This window comes from Balaenoptera borealis (assembly GCF_965194805.1).
Source record: "Balaenoptera borealis genome assembly, chromosome: 8".
Classification (NCBI taxonomy): domain Eukaryota; kingdom Metazoa; phylum Chordata; class Mammalia; order Artiodactyla; family Balaenopteridae; genus Balaenoptera; species Balaenoptera borealis.
This window is the reverse complement of record NC_138865.1, coordinates 76,923,272-76,944,162: the sequence shown is the minus strand read 5'-3', so window position 1 is coordinate 76,944,162 and position 20,891 is coordinate 76,923,272. Positions and strand designations below refer to the sequence as shown.

General features: G+C 35.7%; 1 long non-coding RNA gene across 1 annotated transcript; it reads left to right on the top strand.

The window, feature by feature from the left end:
* The first annotated feature begins 484 nt into the window (after positions 1 to 484).
* On the top strand, positions 485 to 20,852 carry LOC309633135. Its single transcript, XR_014247334.1, has 2 exons — positions 485 to 5,638; positions 5,682 to 20,852. It is a non-coding gene; the product is annotated as an uncharacterized lncRNA (long non-coding RNA).
* The last annotated feature ends 39 nt before the right edge of the window (positions 20,853 to 20,891 follow it).

Below are 20,891 nucleotides of genomic sequence, written 5' to 3'. Positions count from 1 at the left end.
GAGAAGACCCATGAGAAAATCTTGGGTACATCTGAGTCTTATTGTATGGCTTAGTGAGGGACGTTAGCAAAAAAGGCTTAAAGTTTGAACATCTAAGTATTTTCTGTATTTTCAGAGACATGTGATCCGCAGAATTATGTTACCTTCTATGAGACCTTTCAGTCCCTAGTTGAGAAGGGAATGGTATCGTCTCAGTTCAATTTCTTGTTTGCTGTCAATCAGTATATTAAATCAGCTTTTGTGACGAATTTACACTCTAAAATGCTCAACAACCAGTAACACCAAAGAAGTTGATGAAAATTGCTGTGCAACATTGCCTAGGTCAGCAACAACTCCTGGTGTTCTCTTCTTATTTTTGCATGAACTAAACCTTTATGTGCACACAGTTCTGTATACCTTCATATAGTACTTGAATTTCTAGACGGGAAGAACTTAATTGGCCTCTTTTCTACCATAATTTATTTATTTATATATATATATATATATATATATATATATATATTTAATTTTAAAGAATTTTGAATTTTTTTCTAAATAGGGAAAACAAGTTGTAAAAAAAGGTTGGTCTTTCTTGGGATTGAATTTAATGCATATGGAATAACATGATCCTTCCATAGTTTTGTTTATTTCTCTTCCTTTACCTATTTTAAAATTTTGCTTAATGTTCTAGGGTTACCCAGGATATCTCTGTTAAAAATTATGTTTTCTTGCTATCTTCTACTTTGGTTTGTATTTTGTCTTTACTTTGATCCCATCACCTTGATTTACATTCTCCCTTGCTTAAAGTGATATGTAAAATAAGATACCATGACTAACAAAGATTGAGAATTCTGTCCCTAATATAATTATCCAATCAGAATAATATTATCCATTTCAACCCAATACTACCATTATTCAAGGAAAATTCACTTAATGCCACAAATTATTTCAGATGTTCTATAGCAGGGGTCCCCAACCCCCAGACCACGGACTGGTAACCAGGCCGCACAGCAGGAGGTGAGTGGCAGGTGAACGAGCGAAGCTTCATCTGTATTTACAGCCGCTCCCCATCGCTCGCATTACTGCCTGAGCTCCACCTCCTGTCAGATCAGTGGCGGCATTAGATTCTCATAGCGCAAACCCTACTGTGAACTGCGCATGTGAGAAATCTAGGTTGCGCACTCCTTATGAGAATCTAATGCCTGGTGATCTGAGGTGGAGCTGAGGCAGTGATGCTAGTGCTGGGCAGTGGCTGCAAATACAGTTTATCATTAGCAGAGAGGTTTGACTGCACAGAGACCATAATAAATCAATTGCTTGCAGACTCATATCAAAACCCTATCAGTGAGTGGCTAGTGACAGTTAAGCTGCATCTTATGGAGTAGACTGGACATAAGGAACACACTTCGGGTGTCACTGTCTCCAGTCATCCCCAGATGTGACCATCTAGTTGCAGGAAAACAAGCTCAGGGCTCGCACTGATTCTGCATTATGGTGAGTTGTATAATTATTTCATTATATATTATAATGTAATAATAATAGAAATAAAGTGCACAATAAGTGTAATGCACTTGAATCATCCCGAAACCATCCCCACCTCCTCCAGTCCATGGAAAAATTGTCTTCCACAAAACCAGTCCCTGGTGCCAAAAAGGTTGGGGACCACTGTTCTATAGTATATATGTATATGTACATATATGTGTATCTGTATATATACAACATGCATATGTACGTGTGTGTGTGTGTATATATACAGACTGACATAATGCATTATAATGCATTTAGAACACTTATCCATCTACAGTTTCTCTCACCATACCAATGACATGATTAGAAAGATTTTTTTCAAGAAATGATTCATGTCAGCTCTGAAAACCCTAATGGGTGCTAGCAGTAGATGACATATTTTGGACACTTTCTGAAAGGGAGAAAAGATAAGGCTGTACTGATGGCTATATGAGGGCAGAGGAAAGTACAGATTAAACATCCAGGTGAGAAGGCTGCAAGCAGAAGTAAGCCACTGGTTCTGAAAACGCACCAAGTTCAGAGTGAGCAAGTGCTACCAGAGTCATAGGGGGTTGTCTGGAGGGCAGCAATCAGAAGAGGTAATTGGAGGGCTGCGCAACGTACACAGGGAGCGCTGGGAAGGTAAATCGTTCTAGTTTCCTGCTCCATCATCCAAGTTTACAGGGCTCTGGGTGCAGCACTTGTTCTGACTTGAATAAGACAGAAGAAAGCTGCTTTCTAAAGAGAGTGGTGGGCATGTGATACGGATGTTAGGGTTGGAGGAAGAAGAGTAACAGTATTCAGTGTAGAAAGATAAATCAATAAAGGCAGCCTCACAGCTCCAAGGAGAGGTAAAGCATAGCAAAGCTAATTCCCTTGGAGTGAAGTCCTTCTGAACTTTGGGAATTATAGGAGCCCTGAGCCCAGGGCCTGCCTTCTCTCAGCCCTTGCTGCCTCCATAAAGGGAAGCCCAAGTTATGGTAGAAATCACTCTTATATGATGGCCTTCTTTTATGCCTTCTATTTGGTTGAAAGGTATTTTGAGTAAACAGTTGAAAGAGATAGATCTAAGGAAATAAAACAGTTGACTGGAGGAAGTACAGAAAATGAATGAAAATAAAAGAACATATTACAAATTACAATGAATATTCTTAGGGATAGTTAAGAGAATATTATATCCATAATACAATACCAGGCTACCATGAATAAGGAGCAAGTGTAGAACAAGAAAAAACAATTCTTGCTAATTAAAAATATGATTGCCAAAGCAAGTAAACAATAAATACAAAGTCTGGTTGATATAATAGAAACTGAGGTCTATTGTAGAATAAATGAAGAAAGGAATCAGGGAATACATGAAGAAAAATCCACAATTAGATACATTATCCTGAAATTTCTGACCTTCAAGTATAAATAGATATTCTAAAATCTTCTAGAGAAGAAAATCAGATATCTGGAAAGGCGAAATTTTTCACATTAGCATCAGACTTATAAGAGTGGTACTAAATGCTAGAAATTCATGAAGCAAGGCAAGTACTCAGTTTGAATCTGGAAACTATAAATCATTTATGAGGCCAAAAATTAGTATATATATTTTTTAATTAGGCAAAGACAGAACGTTTAGTCCTGTGAAAGATTACTTAAGATTCTGGTCCAGCAAAACAACAACAAGAGAAACCCAACAAAAAGGAAAATATCAGATCCAAAGCAATAGAGGTAACCCAGAATTTTATTTGAAAAAATTCCAGAAAGGCAGATGTGCAACTGACATAGACTTTTATCTGCCCAATTTAGACCAGGTAGTAGAAAGAGCTTTTTAAAGGATACTGTTTTGGACCCAGGTTTGGGGAGGAGTGTTAGGGGGTGGCAATCAAGGGACTTGGAAGCCCTTAATAAGAAGATGAAACTGGTTCTTTTCTGTTCAGAGAAAATGAAAAAGTAATTCAGTCTTTCAGGAAAAGAGAAACAAGAACATCATGATTCAAAGATGAAGCAAACTAAAATGTGATATGAGGAAATGTAAGGAAAAGGGATCTATTTGACCTTAATGCTTGAAGGATTCTATGTTAACTGGCATCTATTTATAAACCTAGAATTATGTCTCTTTCTGAGCCCATTCACTCTAATTGACTCTGTTTTTTAAAAAAATATTTATTTATTTATTTGGTTGCACTGGGTCTTACTTGCATCAGGTGGGCCCCTTAGTTGTGACATGTGAACTCTTGGTTGCGGCATGCATGTGGGATCTAGTTCCCCGACCAGGGATGGAACCCGGGCCACCTGCATTGGGAGCGTGGAGTCCCATCCACTGCGCCACCTCTAATTGACTCTTTAGTGACCAACATTTATATCACCAAATGTAAATAACTCATGATTTTCAATGTTTTCAAATTACCTTAGAAAAATTCCAGAAGATTTAATGGTCCTGTTTTGAACTTTGGCAAGATAAAAGAGTTCATAGAAACTGAGAGTGAGGGAAGAAGTGAAAGCAGAAAAAATATAAAAATCTGGAGGTAGATGAGTGAAAGGGAAATTAAAGATGTCTAAAGGGGTAATAATTATGTCTTACAGCTGGAAATCAAAAGATATTGTCTAAAATTTATCAACCAATCAATAAATGTTAAGAACTTTGCTTAGAATTATAATAATGACCATCAAAACAATTAAAACACAAAGAGTTAAAAGCGGTTACATCTCAAGAATAGTAAAGGAAGTAGGGAGTGGGGTGAAAATAAATACTTTACTCTCTTAAAAAAACAAATTATATCTGTTATGATGTATAAATATGGGTTGTAAACAGATATGAAGGAGTCCCAATAGGTCAGTGTTAAAAGTCCTATATCAAGGATGTTTTCAAATCTAAATAACAGTAACACTGACTCATAATGGCTTAAAGCGTAAAAAACCTTATCTCAAATAACTTAAAGTCTATAGGGTGGGTGGCTACCAGGAAAGGCACCTTATGTAGTTGATTGGCTGTTTTAGTTTGTTTTAGCATCAGGGATATCATGGGTGTTATGCTTTCCTTGCATTCAATTATTGTAACATTCTCAGTAGTTTGGATTTGGCCTCAGGACTCGTACCATTACAAACTGGCTGTAGGAGTTCTAGGCATCCTATCCAAAATGTCAGGGACGTAAGAAAAAGAGGTAATTCTTATTCTCATAATTCCGTTTCAGGAGTGAGAAAATCTCCCAGAAGTTTCCCCTTTATCTCATTGGCCAGAATTTGGTCACATAACCTTCTCTAAACTAATCAATAGCAAAGACAATATTAACATGACTTATTAGCAAACTTATGAGCTGCAACAGGAGCTAAGAAAAAATCCATTTCCCCTTGATCCATATAAACATAGAGTGGATCCTTTAATAGAACCATTATTCTGGTAGGAATAAAAACAAGTAAATGGATGCTGGGTAGGCAAACAACTGTGACCACAAGAGGGCTACAAGGCGAATTATTGACGCAGTGGAGACTGGTGGTGAGCAAACCTTACTTTTAATTCATACTCCCACATCACCTCCGAATCTGCATCTGAATTTCCTCACCTGAGAGATTAGAGTGATGACCTAGGTTAATAGTTCTAATGAATCAGAATCACCTAGAAGGTCCATTATAATACAGATTACTAGGCACCATCCTCAGATATTCTGATTCAGTAAATCTAGGTGTTGCTAAAAATATTTGCCTTTCTAACTATTTCCCAGGTGATGCTGATGCTGCTGGTCTGGGAACTGTACACTGAGAACCATTGACCTAGGTGATGATTTTCATGGAGGCTCATATTGGTATCCCTGGTGCCTGAAATAGTGACCGAAAATAGTAAGTATAAATTTTTTTTTTTAAGTATTAAATGCATTTACTCTAACATTCAATAAGTCTTAGCTTTTCTTTAGGTCTAGATTTATCACAATTACAAAGTCTATTCTTCATTCCAATTAAGAATTTACTGTTACCTACACCCCCTGAATGCACATATATTAGAAAATAATTTAATGTTAATTAATTCCTTGGTTTGATATCTCTAGTCATCTGCCTGCATGCATTATGCAAGTGTATTACACCAGTATGTCTGATTTGTTTTTTAATGTTTTGGAAATCAAGCACTTAATGCTAACAAAATACTATACCTGAGTTATTCCAATGCTCTTTTGTGGTGACCAACATGTAGCCAAAATCCCATAACTATGCTCCAGGCGGTGACCAACATGTAGCCAAAATCCCATAACTATGCTCCAGGCTTCATGCTGTGGGGAATCATTTCCTAAGCCTATTTGACTACAGAACACATTTAAACATTGGCAGACTATCAAGCAAAGCTCATGAGATGTAATGTCCATTTGGATTAAAATGGACAACAAAAATGATCTCACAGATGAATTATTTGCTATAAGAAATAACTGAACCCTGATTTATATGCTTTTTAAGAAACATTGTAAAAAACAAATTAGAACAATTAAGTCATTGTCATTATGAATAAAAAGGACAAAATAAAGTGAAATAATGCACTGTATATGTTGATATGAAACATAACACAGAGAACATTTTAATGAGACCAGTGTTTTTGAGTCATCACTTCCTTTTATACTGAATAGTATGAATACTTTCACTAAATTAAGTTTTTATTCTGGGTAGAATTTTGAGTATTTTGATATGATATCTTTCAATTTTAATGCTGTATGACAATCCTGTTTGTACAGGTCTGTTGCATTAAAAATAATATGATGAACTGAATTTCAGCAATTAAAGACTCTTGAATTAAGATATTCCAAAAATTATTTTATTGATTTCTATTAGATCACTCATCTTCTAATATTTTAAAAATCAAAAGCTTCAATTTTTAATTTTCCCTTTGATTTATTCTGACTAATCCCAAGAAACCAGTTTTTGTTTAAAACTTTTTTCTTTCAACAGTAGGTATATGTGTTTTAAAAATATTAGAATTTGAATAATATTGAATAACAAACATGTTGAAATTACAACCTATCTACATATATGTCTTAAGACATACTAAAGACATATATGTACATAGATTATATGAAGACATACTAAGATAGATAAAGTAGATAGATAGGTAGAGATAGATAGATAGGTAGATAGCTAGACGACATATTAACCAAGTCAAGTTAGAACAACCTTGTGGTGGGAGCTTAGGAGTTTGAAAGAACTTTTATCTGGGAATTAACAATCTGCTTGAAAAATCTGCAGCTAGGTTGTACTTGAAAAGCACCCATTCCTTGATTTTATTCCTTTCTTCTTCCTCTGAAACTTTACTTTGTGTAATGTTTGCTGTACCTCAAATTGGCTATTTCTCTCTTGCCTTGGTCTCATTTTTGTGCTCATGTATAAAAACTTCCCATGGAATGCTTTCCCTAAACCCCCTTCCATGAAAATTATTCTGTCTACTCCTGAAATACTTAGAACTTCACTGTGCATAGTGGCAGCCACTATCCACATGTGACTATTTACGTATAAATAAAATAAAATTTCAGTTCTTCAGTTGCACTAACTATATTTCAAGTGCTCAATATTTACATGTGTTTAATGCTGACAGCATTGGACATAAGTACAAATATCAAATATTTCTATCATCACAAAAACTTCAGTCGAAAGCACTGACTTATAGTCTGTGATGTGTAATTTAGTATCTCTCTTCTAGTTTCTAACAATTCTCAATATTTTCTCTTCTACATCCTTAGGAATTCAGAACGGTGTTTGCCACCTCATAGGTGCTCAATACTTGGGAGCTCATTATATTTTCTCAAGTGCAATTGAGTATGATCTATCCTCCAAATTATAATTACTCAGTAAATACTCAATTTTTTTTTTTTTGGTTTCTTCCTCTTGGAGAAAAAAATAGAGAACCTCTAATTTCCATATGTCAAGAAATATTTCCATGTCAGATAGAAGGCAGATATGCTCAATTAATTAAATTGCAATCCTATTCTTATCTAATTAATCAATCCAACATGAATAAAGTTGATCTTCTTTTGCTCTAATAAGATTAAGTGTAATATTGATTTTGGAAAGTTACTGCCTCTTCAAATGCTCCTCTTACCATGGTGGATTGGCTTACACCCTTAGGGAGACAGTAGTAATATGCTAAATTTCATAAAATTCCAGGTAAGACGATTAAGTTTGCTTTTGTTTGTTTGCTACTTTACTAGGAAAATATAAGGTGAACCCCAAGGGAAATAGTAAACCCCAAGTGATACCTGGTGGTCCTGAAGCTACTTTCATTTTATTGCTTCTTCTGTCTTATGCTCAGCTTCCAAGACATTGAAAAAGAAAGAAAAAAAAATTGGTTTGGGTGGCACGTATGTTTGGGGAGAAATGGAGATTTCATATTACAATGAGACACAATGAGTAGTGAGTATAATAGAGTGATTTTTTAAAACATCCATTTTAGAAAAAAATTTTATTTGAATTTGGGTAATGACATTAAAACAGAATTTTCTAAGTGTATTATAAGGGAAACTGTACCCTTGCTGATGACAAATATTCAAAATGACAAACCGAGGTGAGAAAGTGACATGTTCACCTCTAGCATGATTTACTGTTTGGCTAAGAGGTTTTCAACAGAATGTAAAGATATTTACAATTCAATCAGGTAACTATACAAAGTGATGCAAAGTTTTGAAAAGATCAAGTGCTTACCCTGTTCTCACTTATAGTGCAAAATATACCTACACCAATAATTTTTCCCCTTTTCCTTGTTAATCTTCCCATTAGTTTGCATTCTAGAAATATCTGCCTTTTAATAGCCCTCTCTAATGGTAATAGCTGTGTTTTAGTCAATTTTAAAGAGAATTTCAACCAAATTGCAAAAACTAGCCTACATACCACCACATCACATAACAAAGTACCTTAGATAAAGGCCCTCAGATTTTATATTAACTGTTATGTGAAAGCATAAAAGACACAGAGAAACTTTGCTACCACTGGTGATTTTTTCCTATGAGTGACAGAGAAGTATTAACATACCTACTGCTTATATCTGCTCATTAAGGCACTGTTAGTCTAACCACATATGGTATCCTCCATAATTTATCATAATATGTTGAAGTGTTACCTTCAGGCAACTGATATTATGAGAAACAATTAAATAAAACGCTATGGTGCTATCTCTGTGGGTAGAAAACAACTCAGGAATTCAAATATCTGCCCCACCCAGAGGGCAGCCCGAATCTGCCTATCCATCCTCATGGCTGAATTTATAGGGTTTTTCTTTTAAATCGTAAATTTCACTTGCAATGGGATGGATGTGAATGCAGTGACCTAGCCCTCTACTCATCAATAAAGATTTTTCTGCATCTTTCTCTTTCTGAAATGTTATTCCTAAGGTTTGTATTTCCATACGAATCAACCCTGTAAGGCTATGGAACCAAGACAGACACAGCAGGAACATTTCTTTCCTTGTGTGCTTCCATTTTTGAAGCTGACATTAAGTAACACTACCTGGAATAATGAGGGAAAGCTGCATTGGCTTTTGTAGCCCAGAAAAGTGGCAATGATAGAGGAAAAGTCAAAGCATAATGATCACAAAGTGAATTAAAAAATAAAAGTAAACAACATTAATTATGAATAGTGACTGGTGACTTGAAGATTCAATGTGATGTTTATTGAAGACTACTGTTTTAATCAAAAAGAGGAAGATTTTGACAGTCACTTTGGGTTTCAACTTCACAGTATTTACTGGGTGAAATTTGCCAGCCATCATTCTCGTGTGAGTGTTCTATGATTATTACTTTGTCTGGGATTTTTCTCCTAAAGGAGCCTGTGCAGAATCCTCTGACCTGTGCATATTGAAAGAGTTTAAGTTAAATTCCTTCTGCACCTCAAATCATTTTCTATTCTGATGGTCATTCAGGAGCTATTACTACGTCCCTAAAGTCCACCAGTGTTGAAGTTTCTCTTAGCCTGTTCTCCTGCGTAACAGTAAGTGTCACAGGAAGATTGAAGCATGAGAACTATGATTTGAGAAATACAGCTCAGCCCTGGAATCTGGGCCAGTGCATTTAATTGAGACCACATTTAAATTTCTTTGATATTTCTTTATAGAAAAGTATAATGCCCCAAAGGGGAAACATATTTCATCTTAGTTACATTAGCTTTGTTAAATAAGCAAATAACCACTTACCTGTAAGCAAAAGAAATGGACAAAATGTAAGCCACTGGCTTTATCCTCTTTGCATTCCAAATAAGCAATTGCTTTTCTACAGAATTATTTTCAATCAGCAATTAGCCATGCTGAATAAATATTTTGTAAAGAAGCCATAAGAAACAATTCAGCTTTCCTAAAAAAGTAATTGACTATTGTCTGTTTGCTCTTGAAACATTTTCCTTGGCTTCCTTTGATTGGTTAAGATGGGTAAAGACAAGAACAACATAAATCCCACCATTTTCCTGTTTACTGAATTGTGGACATGCATGGCCTGTAATAGAGTTATAATGGTCATAAAGTTCATTACACAGATTTTAGAATGGGGAGGACTTGTGAATTCTGTATCTGAATTTGCTAATCCTAGTGTTTACAACATGCAGGGAATTAATTTAAAGGGTCTTTAGCTTCTCTCTTTGAGAATACAGTTTGCATACTAACATATGCAGACACACATGGAAACTATACCGTAAGAGAACACAGCTCCACAGAGTCAGTCTGACAGAAGCATCTTTGCCCTCACAGTCAGAAATATACCAGCACTGAAGGAGTAGAAAGGTGGGTCATGATAGAAAGTGACTATAATGAAAAAGATGAGTATAAAGTAGGTGCATGGTACTCCTCTAAGTTGTTCTGAAAAAATAGTAATTTTAAAAATTTCTTGTAGATTCTATGACAGGCTTGTGTAAAGTTTCCATAGCACGTATTGGAGAGTCACGAATGATACGTTCATTCATTTGACAAGTTATTTATTTAATGTCTAACTTGTTCAAAAAAGTATTCATGATAATAAAACTAAATCCAATGAATTTTTTTTTGAAAAGTGAAAAGATTAGCAGATGAAAAAGTAAGGGAAAAAGAGTAAGATAAAGATAGGCTAACGTAATATCAAAAATGGAAGCTGCAGCTAGTGGGTCACCAATTTGTTTCTGAGAGTTTTGGTAGTCAATGAAAACAGAGAAATATAAATCAAACATTCTTATAATCCATACATTAAAAAAAAATCAGAACATTACCAAAGATGAAGTGCAACCATGTGGTGAAGATTTAGACCTAAGAAAAGCTTATCCCATAGATCATAATAAAAATAGTCCTTTATAAAATAATCATTGATGCCTTTGGTGGTGGGGGGTTCCTTACAACAAATATAATGAATTACATCAGGCTATGACCTGTTAGGCTCCTAGGCTGAGGATGTCATGCCTAAAACACAACTTATTGAAACCAGTTCTATTATGAACCAAAAAGAAGAGGAAGAGGAGGAGGGGGAAGAGAAGAAGGAGAAGGAGCAGGAGGAGGAGTAGGAAAGGGAGGAGAAAGAAGAGGACAAGGAGGAGGAGGAGGAGAAGAAATGGTTCACAAAATGCCACCTGCATATCTTCTTCTATACACTGTGAAAGGATTCAGGCATTCACATGCACGTGTGCACACATATAATTCATTGTGAAATTAAAATGCATAATCATACAGGAAATCTACTTAGGAAAAGACATATGTAAAGATCCCTATCTGTAGTAACTGTATTCAGCCAATTTTTGTCTTATGCATGATAGGGCATGACCAAGAATAATGCATAATGATTATAGGAGATACAATTCTCCAGATGTTACTGACAGAAGAGCAGAGAATGTTAGCACCCAATGGAGCCCATGAAAGGCTACCCTGCATTGTTTTCTACTACTCTAGTCCTAGCCTATGTAATGAGGATTTTAGGATCTTTGTGGTTAGTTGATGGGTGCTTTGGGAAGTTTAGCACATCTTCCAACTCAATATAGGAATTCTTTTTACAGTGTTCAACAACGCCTTCTTGGGCACATTCACTTCACCTTTTTTCTTTTTTTTTCAGTGCCAGTATTCACTATATTTTCCCTGGAAACAGAGAGGGAAAGGGAAAAGAGGCAGCATGTGTGTTACAAAATGATGGCAAATGGTAAAGGAAGTCCCCATCATGGCAAAACCAACCATTGCATAAATTCCCCAGTGATAGGGTCACCAAAGCCCAATGGGAACTCAGTCCCCATTCCTGCAGTTCAGGAATGACAGGAAGGGATAGGCAAAGAACAGATATGTACACATTGTTCCTACCCTTCCTTCCCATAAGTTCAAGATTTCACACAAAGCTTTTATTTCTAGCAGTAAACATGGAGTTGTATTCATCTGTCTTCTGTTAAACCATCTTGTGGCCACTTTGACATAAGTTTATTGCACCTGCATAAAAGTTCCTGAGTGACGTGGATATATACTTCTTCTCTCTTTCTTGGTCTCCTGACCCCAATTTCTTTATGAAAGGCCTGCTCATTGCTTCTGTCTACCCTAGGATTTGAGATTAAAGTAGGTTTGGTCCATCCAGTGTGAGTATTATGGCATGAATCACATAAAGGAATACTCTTGAACCAGAAAGTTGGGAACAAGGGATAGAGTGTTCCTAGATTTTTCAGAATTTTTACACAAATTGCTTAAGAGTTGTGGAGACACCCCACAAGTTAAATGTGTATGTGCATGGCTGTGTGGGCTTTTGGGGGATGTATGAAAGCAGGGGTATGGTAGAAGTCAGTTTTTTAGGACAGAAGATCTAGTCCAAAGTAGAAAATAGGAGAAGGGGAAGACAAAAGTTAGGATGGCTCAAGGTCCCTACTTTGAGAAGAAGGGCATCCAGTCTTATATTTCAGATTCTTTCTTCCTGGTTTAGAATTTTTGTCAAAGATGTTTTGGCTGTTTTTCTCTTGATTACAAATAGAAGTTTGTAAACAATAAATCCCCAGAAGAACATGGAGAAAGACCAACACATTATATTTACACAAGCTAGGCCACTTGGCAATCACCACATCAGTGACTTGTGGAGTTCTTACAAGCCCCAACAAGTTCTACAACTAGAGGGGTGAAGCAGTTGGGGGAGATAAGAACCCAGGATCTGACACACAGCACCTAAATTGTTCTCTTGCATTCACCCTATTTTGACACAGTGAGTCAGGTCTGCGGTGATCTCACAGCATGTAAACAAAACTCCTTTTTCTTTTAGCTACCACAGCACTGTTAATTACTGATCCTGGGTAAAACACTGGCTCCAGGCACCACACACACACACAAAAAAACCCCTCATTTATGGGTCGGTCTGGAAGCCAAGGAGGAAAAGCTCAGAATTTTTAAAGGTTAATTTTTAGTCCTCACTTCATACATCTATCCCTGGCCAGCACAAGATGGGTACAGAGGTATCGTTCTTAAAACCTATCCATACAAATTCACATTTTTTTTTAGCAAAGCACACATACACCCTGTTGTACATGGTGTGCCGAGCAGCTCAATACAGTGAAGGATGGATCTGGTATGTAAAGTGAGTCCCGTGCTCTGGCATTAGAGGTCTGGAACAGTTTTCTGCTTATTTTAATCAGCCTCAGACCTCGGATACCTGTATAAAGTGAAGTGAAAGCAGGTATTCATATATTAAAAAAAAAAAAAATACTCAGAATAATTGTCGACTCACTGTCTGAATAGTCCTTACAAACTTAGACAACCAAGCATTTTGGTAATTACTTAGTTCACCATCTTAGTTTATAGGTGTAGACATAGCTTTGAGAAACACTTTTTGAAATTTTGTATCATTCATGTAGCAAAATAAAACCCTATAAAAGGTTTGTGAGATTAGAATGGAACTCTGTAATTGATTTTGTGAGAAAGGATCTTCTTGTAGTTTCTTGCATTTTCATAGAACATGCCAGCAGAACCTTGGCCTAAAATGTGAGAGGAGAGAAAATGATGGACATTGCATTGGGAAGAGTTGCAATAATAACCCCTGTGCAGCCTCCTTATACTTTAGTGGAAGTGAAATATCATTATGCTTTAGCACTGAAAAGAGAAAATGTAAAATTGGGGGAAAAATAACAAGTGGATTGATGAAACAAGTCAAAAATTTGCTATTTTACCAGGAAATTGAGGTGAGAGAATGTTTGTATTTCTGATTTCAGGTAACAAGCATCTATGTCTGGTGCTTTTTCTCCACAAGGCCAGTACATTTTAGTTCAGTTAATTTAAAATGTTATTCTCTTACTAGGTGCCTTGAATTAATTAAGTCTGTATTTACTACTTGAAAGATACAATAGTAAAGTGAAATTTCTGCTTTACTCCTCGAGGTGAATATCTGCAAACTTGGTGTCACTTTTATTTTGAGAAAGAAATATTGGATTAAGCAAATTATGGTGTTCACTGAACTGATACATGGCAGGGGGAGGAGTTCAGAAATGTTTAGCAAAAGGAAGGAAAATTTAGGCATTGGGATCCCCTTGATTTTAATGTGAGTGAAGAGATCCCACTTTCTAATGGTTTAAAATTAAATTATTTTAGCTCTTCTTGTTCTATTCTTTAGGTATCTGTGCCTTCAAAAAATGTTAGAATTAAATAATAAGTATTTAAAATTTCCAAGTAGCATATGTAAACTATCTTTGCAAAACTGTCTGTGCTTAGAGATTTTGGTCAGTTACCTGAAAGAGTCAAAGCAACTTCTTCAAATGTTTAACTAACTTTGGGAAAATAGCTTGGTTGGTAGGACACTTTATCTTTGAATGTTTTAGCTAAAAACTCATTTCTGACCCTACCCAGGTAAGAACATGTAGAGATATTTCACAAGATACAATATTTAAGTAAGATTGCAGTTGCCAAAAGATAAAACCTGAAATTTACTAAAACGTGCAATATGATGATGTTTGCATAAAATTCTGACATTGTAGCACATTCTCTGAAAGCTCAGAGTTGCACAATGAATGTTTTGTGAAAGGAGAACTAAAAGCATTTTTCACCAATTCATATAAAGTCTTCAAGTATGCACATATTATAATTAAAGCTAGTGATGAGGAGGTGACAAATAATCATTTTGTAAACAACTTGATGCATCTTAAAAGCAACTGTTCGGAGACCAAAAGCATAGAGAAATGCAAAATAATAATCATTGCCCAGGTTTCAAAATTTTTGAGTTTTACTCATACAAAAGGATGTGGTCTGCCTGAAAGGTCTGTTGAATTAATGGAAAAAGGAAAGACAGCTAAACAGAGAGAAATTTGAGCCATTTGGAGTTTATACATCATGGTTGGCAGCATGGATTATACTGATTTCGGTAGAAGAAACTGATATAATGAACATTTTTTTTAAAGTAAGATTTTAATTCAAATTGTCATCATAAGTGAGTTTCACAGAACTGGCAGGTTAGAAAAAATAATATATATTCCTTGGTTTGCACCTTGGTAGGGTCTTTGCTTATTTTTTATATGTATATTTTATGTTTGTTAATTTTTTATACTTTTATGCTTAAAAAATTAAAACACTTTAATAGTCACACCTCTGAGCAATCAAGATCTTAGTTTGACAGCCAACCTTCGTATTACAAAAAGATGAGTGACATGCAGGTAAATATAAGTTTAGGTTTTAGTAAACCCAAGTTTTATTTTTAAGGAACAAAACAATTCTTGAGCAGCTGCACATCTCTCCCTTGGCACTGAATTTTGTTATCGATTATTCCAAGGCACATGGTCTCCTGCAGCGTTCCTCTTTCATCAGCTTGTGCTCTGGAAATGTGGCTACTCAAGCCACAGGGTGAGTACATGGAAGTCTGAGGACCCAGGTGGCATCTAGGCACCCCAGACAACTCACACACAAAGTGGCACCTGGGTCCTTCAATTGCCAAGCTCTCTTTTTTCCTTTTCCCTGTTTGAGTGACCAGAGGACTTGGCAACCCTTGCCCTCTATAGCCCTTTAGGATTGTTCTTCAGCAGGAAACATCTGCGACTGGGTCTGGCTCCTGCTGGCTCTGATACAGGCTATTCTATAACCAGAGCTGTTGTAAAGTCATCTGATTGGGCTGATGCTAAGTCATCAAAGGAAAAGAAATATGAGTTGATGCTTATATTTTATTTTAAATCATTTTAGATATGACTTCACTAAAAGGCACAGAAGACATCCTTCTTTGACATCATTTCTCCTTTTAGTATTTATTATGTACATTCCAAATGACACTATATAGTCCATGCACTGTGCTAGGCACTTATGGATATTATACTAATCCTCATAGAAAACATTCAAATTAGGCAGATTTCTTCCCATTTTTCACAAATGGCAGCAGTTAAGTGCTTATTCAAGGGGACATTGAGCAGAGTTGGGTCTCTAATACAGGCCTCTCTGACTCCATTAGCCCATATGCTACTTCTGACTATTCATGTAGAGGCCATATTACTGCGCCAACATGGCTCTGTCTGCCAGCTCTCAGCCAAAGAAGCACATGGCGTTCCCAGTGGCAAGAACATGGAAAACGATCGCTAGCTCTATCCTAGCATTTTAAGAAGTGTGAGTCTCTCGTTTCTTTACCATAGATTGGTTCTGCTGCCATACACAGGAAAGCATACATTTTTCGTTTCCCTCTTTTCTGTGTTATTGATTCCATTTACCTCCCTCCTATCCTTTGTGCCACTATTAGCATACATTTAACGTCTACATAGTTTATAAGCTCCACAAAATAGTATCCTCTTTCAGCAGACAAATATCTTTTAAAAAATCAAGAAAAATGGTCACATACCATAAATAAATATAATATACATAATTTTAATATATTTATATAGTATAATTAACATATTTGATTGTTTTATATATATATATATACCATTCCCCAGACTCTTCAGTCTTCCAGAACAGTCTAAGGCCTATTGTTTGTATCATTTTTCATTCAGTCTAGAGAAATTCCTTTAGTATTTCTTTTCGTGTGGGTGTGCTAATTAAAAACCAAATCTCTTAAATTTTATTCATCTGAGTATCATCATTTTGCCTTTATCTCTGATAAAAAAATTTTCTGGTTGTAGAATTATCGGTGGACATATTTGCCTTCTAGCACTTTAAAATTGCTATTCCATTGCTTTCTGACACCCACTGTGTCTGATGACAAGTTAGCCATAATTCACATACATATTGTCCTGTGTATAGTGTATTGCTTTTCTTGAGATGCTTTTATGACGTTCTATCTTTGTTTCTCAGTAGTATGACCATGGTACAATTAGGTGTAGTTATTCCATGTTATTTTTACTGTTACTTTTTATTTGTATTTTGAAAAAAATTACCAAATGGCTCAGACTTTTTTAATCCCTCTACCTGCTATGTTTTCCACTGCCATTCATTCTGTCTTTCTTGTTCTTTCTCCTTCACGCCACATTTCCTGGCCTCATTTGCCTTTCCTACTTTATACTGTTTCCCCTCATTAACCATATATCTTGGTCTTACATTCCTTGTCTTTGATAATTCTCAGTTATGCTCTCTGTTTGGCAGATTATACCTCCACACCATTGTGTAATCTGAGGACCCTCTGGCTATGAATACTTTACAGAGTAGTTGTACTAATTGTGAAGATTAGTGATATGTGGCCACATGTGTTTCTGAAGTTGAGCAAGTGGTTTTCCTCTTGGACACTTTGAAGACCTACAGATAATTGCTTTATTAACTTGACAGTTATTAAAAAATTTTTTGTTTATGTAATGTCTATTTTATGCCAGATAGAGGTACCCTGGAACACAGGGATGAGTAGCTCAACCTTACATTCAATTTGGACAGAAAGAGCAGGAGGCAAACATTATAATCTAATGTTATAAACTCTCCAAGAGAGTTTAAACAAAGCAGTATGATAAAGAGCAACTTACTTGTGACTGAAAATTCCATGTGGGAGTACATCATATTCCAAAGAGATACCATTTGTGCTAAGTTTTGAAAAACTGAGTTGGAGTTTAGCAGATGGAGAAGTGGGTGAGGATTTCAGAGGCAAAAGAAAGAGAATGTTAAAAGATATGAAGACCTGAAACATAATGTTATTATTTGACAAAGTCGGTAGTTCATTTGCTGAATGGATCCTGGACACTTCGGTTGCTTCCATAGCTTGGCTATTGTAAATAATGCTGCTATGAACATTGGTGTGCATGTATCTTTTCCAGTTAGTATTTTTGATTTTTTTGGATATATATCCAGGAGTGGAATTGCTGGATCATATGATAGTTCTCTTTTTATTTTTTTGAGGAACCTCTATACTGTTTTCCATAGAGGCTGCACCAATTTACCTTCCCACCAACAGTGTACAAGGATTCCCTTTTCTCCACATCCTCTGCAACATTTGTTATTTGTAGACTTTTTTTTTTTTGGCCGCATGGTGCGGCACGTGGGATATTAGTTCCCTGACCAGGGATTGAATTTACACCCCCTGCAGTGGAAGTGTGGAGTCTTAACCACTGGACCACTGGGGAGTCCCTATTTGTAGACTTTTTGATGTCAGTCATTCTGACAGGTGTGAGGTGATATCTCATTGTTGTTTTGCTTTTCATTTCTCTAATCATTAGTGATGTTGAGTATCTTTTCATGTACCTCTTAGCCATCTGTATGTCTTCTTTGGAAAAATGTCTGTTCAAGTCTTTGGCCCATTTTTTAAATCAGGTTCTTTGTTTTTTTGATATTGAGTTGTATGAGCTGTTTATATATTTTGGATATTAACCACTTATCAGTCATATCATTTGCAAATATTTTCTCCCATTCAGTAGGCTGTCTTTTCATTTTGTCAATTGTTTTCTTTGCTGTGCAAAATATTTTACGTTTAATTAGGTCCCATTTGTTTATTTTAACTTTTATTTCTTTTGTTTTAGTAGACAAATCCAAGAAATTTTGCTACAATTTATGTCAGAGTGTTATGTCTATGTTCTCTTGTTCTAGGAGTTATGGTTTCAGGTCTTCAATTTAGATATTTCATTCATTTTGAGTTTATTTTTGTGTATATTGTGTGTAAATATCCTAATCTCATTCTTTTAAATGTAGCTGTCCAGTTTTTCCAACACCTCTTATTGAGAGACTGTCTTTTCTCCACTGTATATTCTTGCCTTCTTTGTTGTAGATTAACTGACTATAGGTGTGTGGGTTTATTTATGAGCTCTCTATTCTGTTCCATTGATCTATGTGTCTGTTTTTGTGTTAGTACCATGTTGTTTTGATTACTGTAGCTTTGTAATATAGTCTGAAGTCAGGGAGCATGATACCTCCAGCTTTGTTCTTTTTTTTTCAAGAATGCTTTGGCAATTTGGGGTCTTTTGTGGTTCCATATAAATATTAGGATTATTTGTCCTAGTTCTGTGAAAAATGTCATGGGTAGTTTGATAAGGATTGCATTAAATCTGTAGATTTCTTTGGGTAGTAAGGACATTTTAACAATATTATTTCTTCCAGTGAAAGAATATCTTTTCATTTCTTTGTATCATCTTGAATTGAGAAATAATATATTTACCCCATGCCAAAGTATCAACCCACAGATCATGCACTGATTACAAATGCTAACATGTACCCTTTTGCAATAGAGATCTGGTGCTTAACAGCTTCACCAAATAAAAAGTTTTGTCATCACTTGTTGTGGTACAACTTTATATGGCACATTTGAAATACACAGTATAACTAGAAAGTATTCTAGCCAGAAATGTTTAATATGAATCTAATATCTTTAGATCTAACTTTCAGTTTATAGAAAATTCAGGAGAGAGGAATGTATTGAGAGGAAACAATAAGCCAAATTCAAAATGCATAACATTCCACAAGAAAACTAGCTTGGATTCTTTAAAGTTAATATCACTAAACATATTCTAAATTAAATGGAACTAAAAAAAAAAAATGATTGAAGGTAGTCATTATGTGAATCTTGATTTGGATTCTGGATTTAAAAACCAAAACATTTAGCTTTCCCTGTCCTTTGCCATGTGAGGATACAAGGAGAAGTTGACATTTGCAACCGAGAGGAAGGTTCTCACCAAGACTCGACCATGTTGCTACCCTGATCTTAGAATTCTAGCTTCGAGAACTGTGAGAAATAAGTATCTGTTGTTTATGGGCCAAAAAACAAAAAGACAAAATCCCAAACAAAGCACTTATAAAAGACATTTTGAGGACAATTTGGGAAGATAGAATATGGAATTGATATTAGATATTATGGAGTTATTGCTGCTTTTTTAGGTATGAAAATGACATGTGTTATGTAAGAGAATGTACTTATAAGCTGATACTTGAAGAATCATTTGGCAATGAAATTTTCTATCTGGGACTCACTTCCAAATGGTTCAGCCTAAATAAAATAGGTTAATTGCTAAATCTGAGTGAAGGGCATATGGTGTTCCTTTTCAAACTATTTTTTAAAATTGTTTTGTAGATTTGAATAATTGAATATTTTATAATTTAAAGGTATGGGGACAAAGTTTTCACCTTAAATATGAATCTTTCAAGTTTGAAGTGCTTACTACAGCATTTTTTCATACCTTTCAAGACTTATTCTCTGTCTGGTTGATATTCAGCTGCCATTATTATTTTTCTCTTTTCAATTTTTTATTGATATATAGTTCACATACCACAATGCCATCTTTTAAAAGTGTACAATCAGTGGTTCTTAGTATATTCCCAAGGCTGTGTGACTATCACAACTACAGTAAGTCCCCTACACATGAACCTCCAAGTTGAGAACTTTCAAAGATGCAAACGTGTATTCACAAGTCCAATCGTGTAAGTTAGTTCATGTGTCTGCAGTACGTTGTCACGTGCGTGCATCCTCTACAAGTGGTTGTGCCTTTGTGTACTTTACTGTACAGTACTGCATAGAGTACAGTAGTATGGTATCTTTATTTCAAGCCCAGGCTGTCCGGAAGCAAGCGTAAAAGCAGCAGTGATGTAACTGGTATTGCTAAGAAGAGATACAGGACTCAGGAAATGGCAAGGGGATTTTCTTTATTTGAGGAGGCACTGTTAGTTTTTGAGGCACAGGACCCAAATGTAGAACTGTACACGAAGGTTGCAGCAGCCATTCAGAATGCAATCCAGTGCTACCGTGTCATCTATGATGAGAAAAAAAAAGAGCTACTACCCAGACATCACTGGATCGTTTTTTCAAGAGGGTAGATAGAATTGAATCCAGCAAGCAACCAGAACCTCTGCCATCACCGTCAGGTGTGAGTGAAATTACAGCTTGCCCTCTGTCTCCTATTGCTAACAGTCCTTCAGCTCTACCATCTCCCACCTCCTCTCCCTCCTCTAATCAGTAACTCTTCTTGCCTGTTCACTCGATGCCAGACCCTGTATGCCAGCTGTTGTACTGTACTACTGAACGTTACAAGCTACTGTACTGTAAGATTGAAAATGTTTTCTTTACATTTTGCTTGTTTATTTATTTATTTTTTTTTAATTAATTAATTTATTTATTTATTTTTGGCTG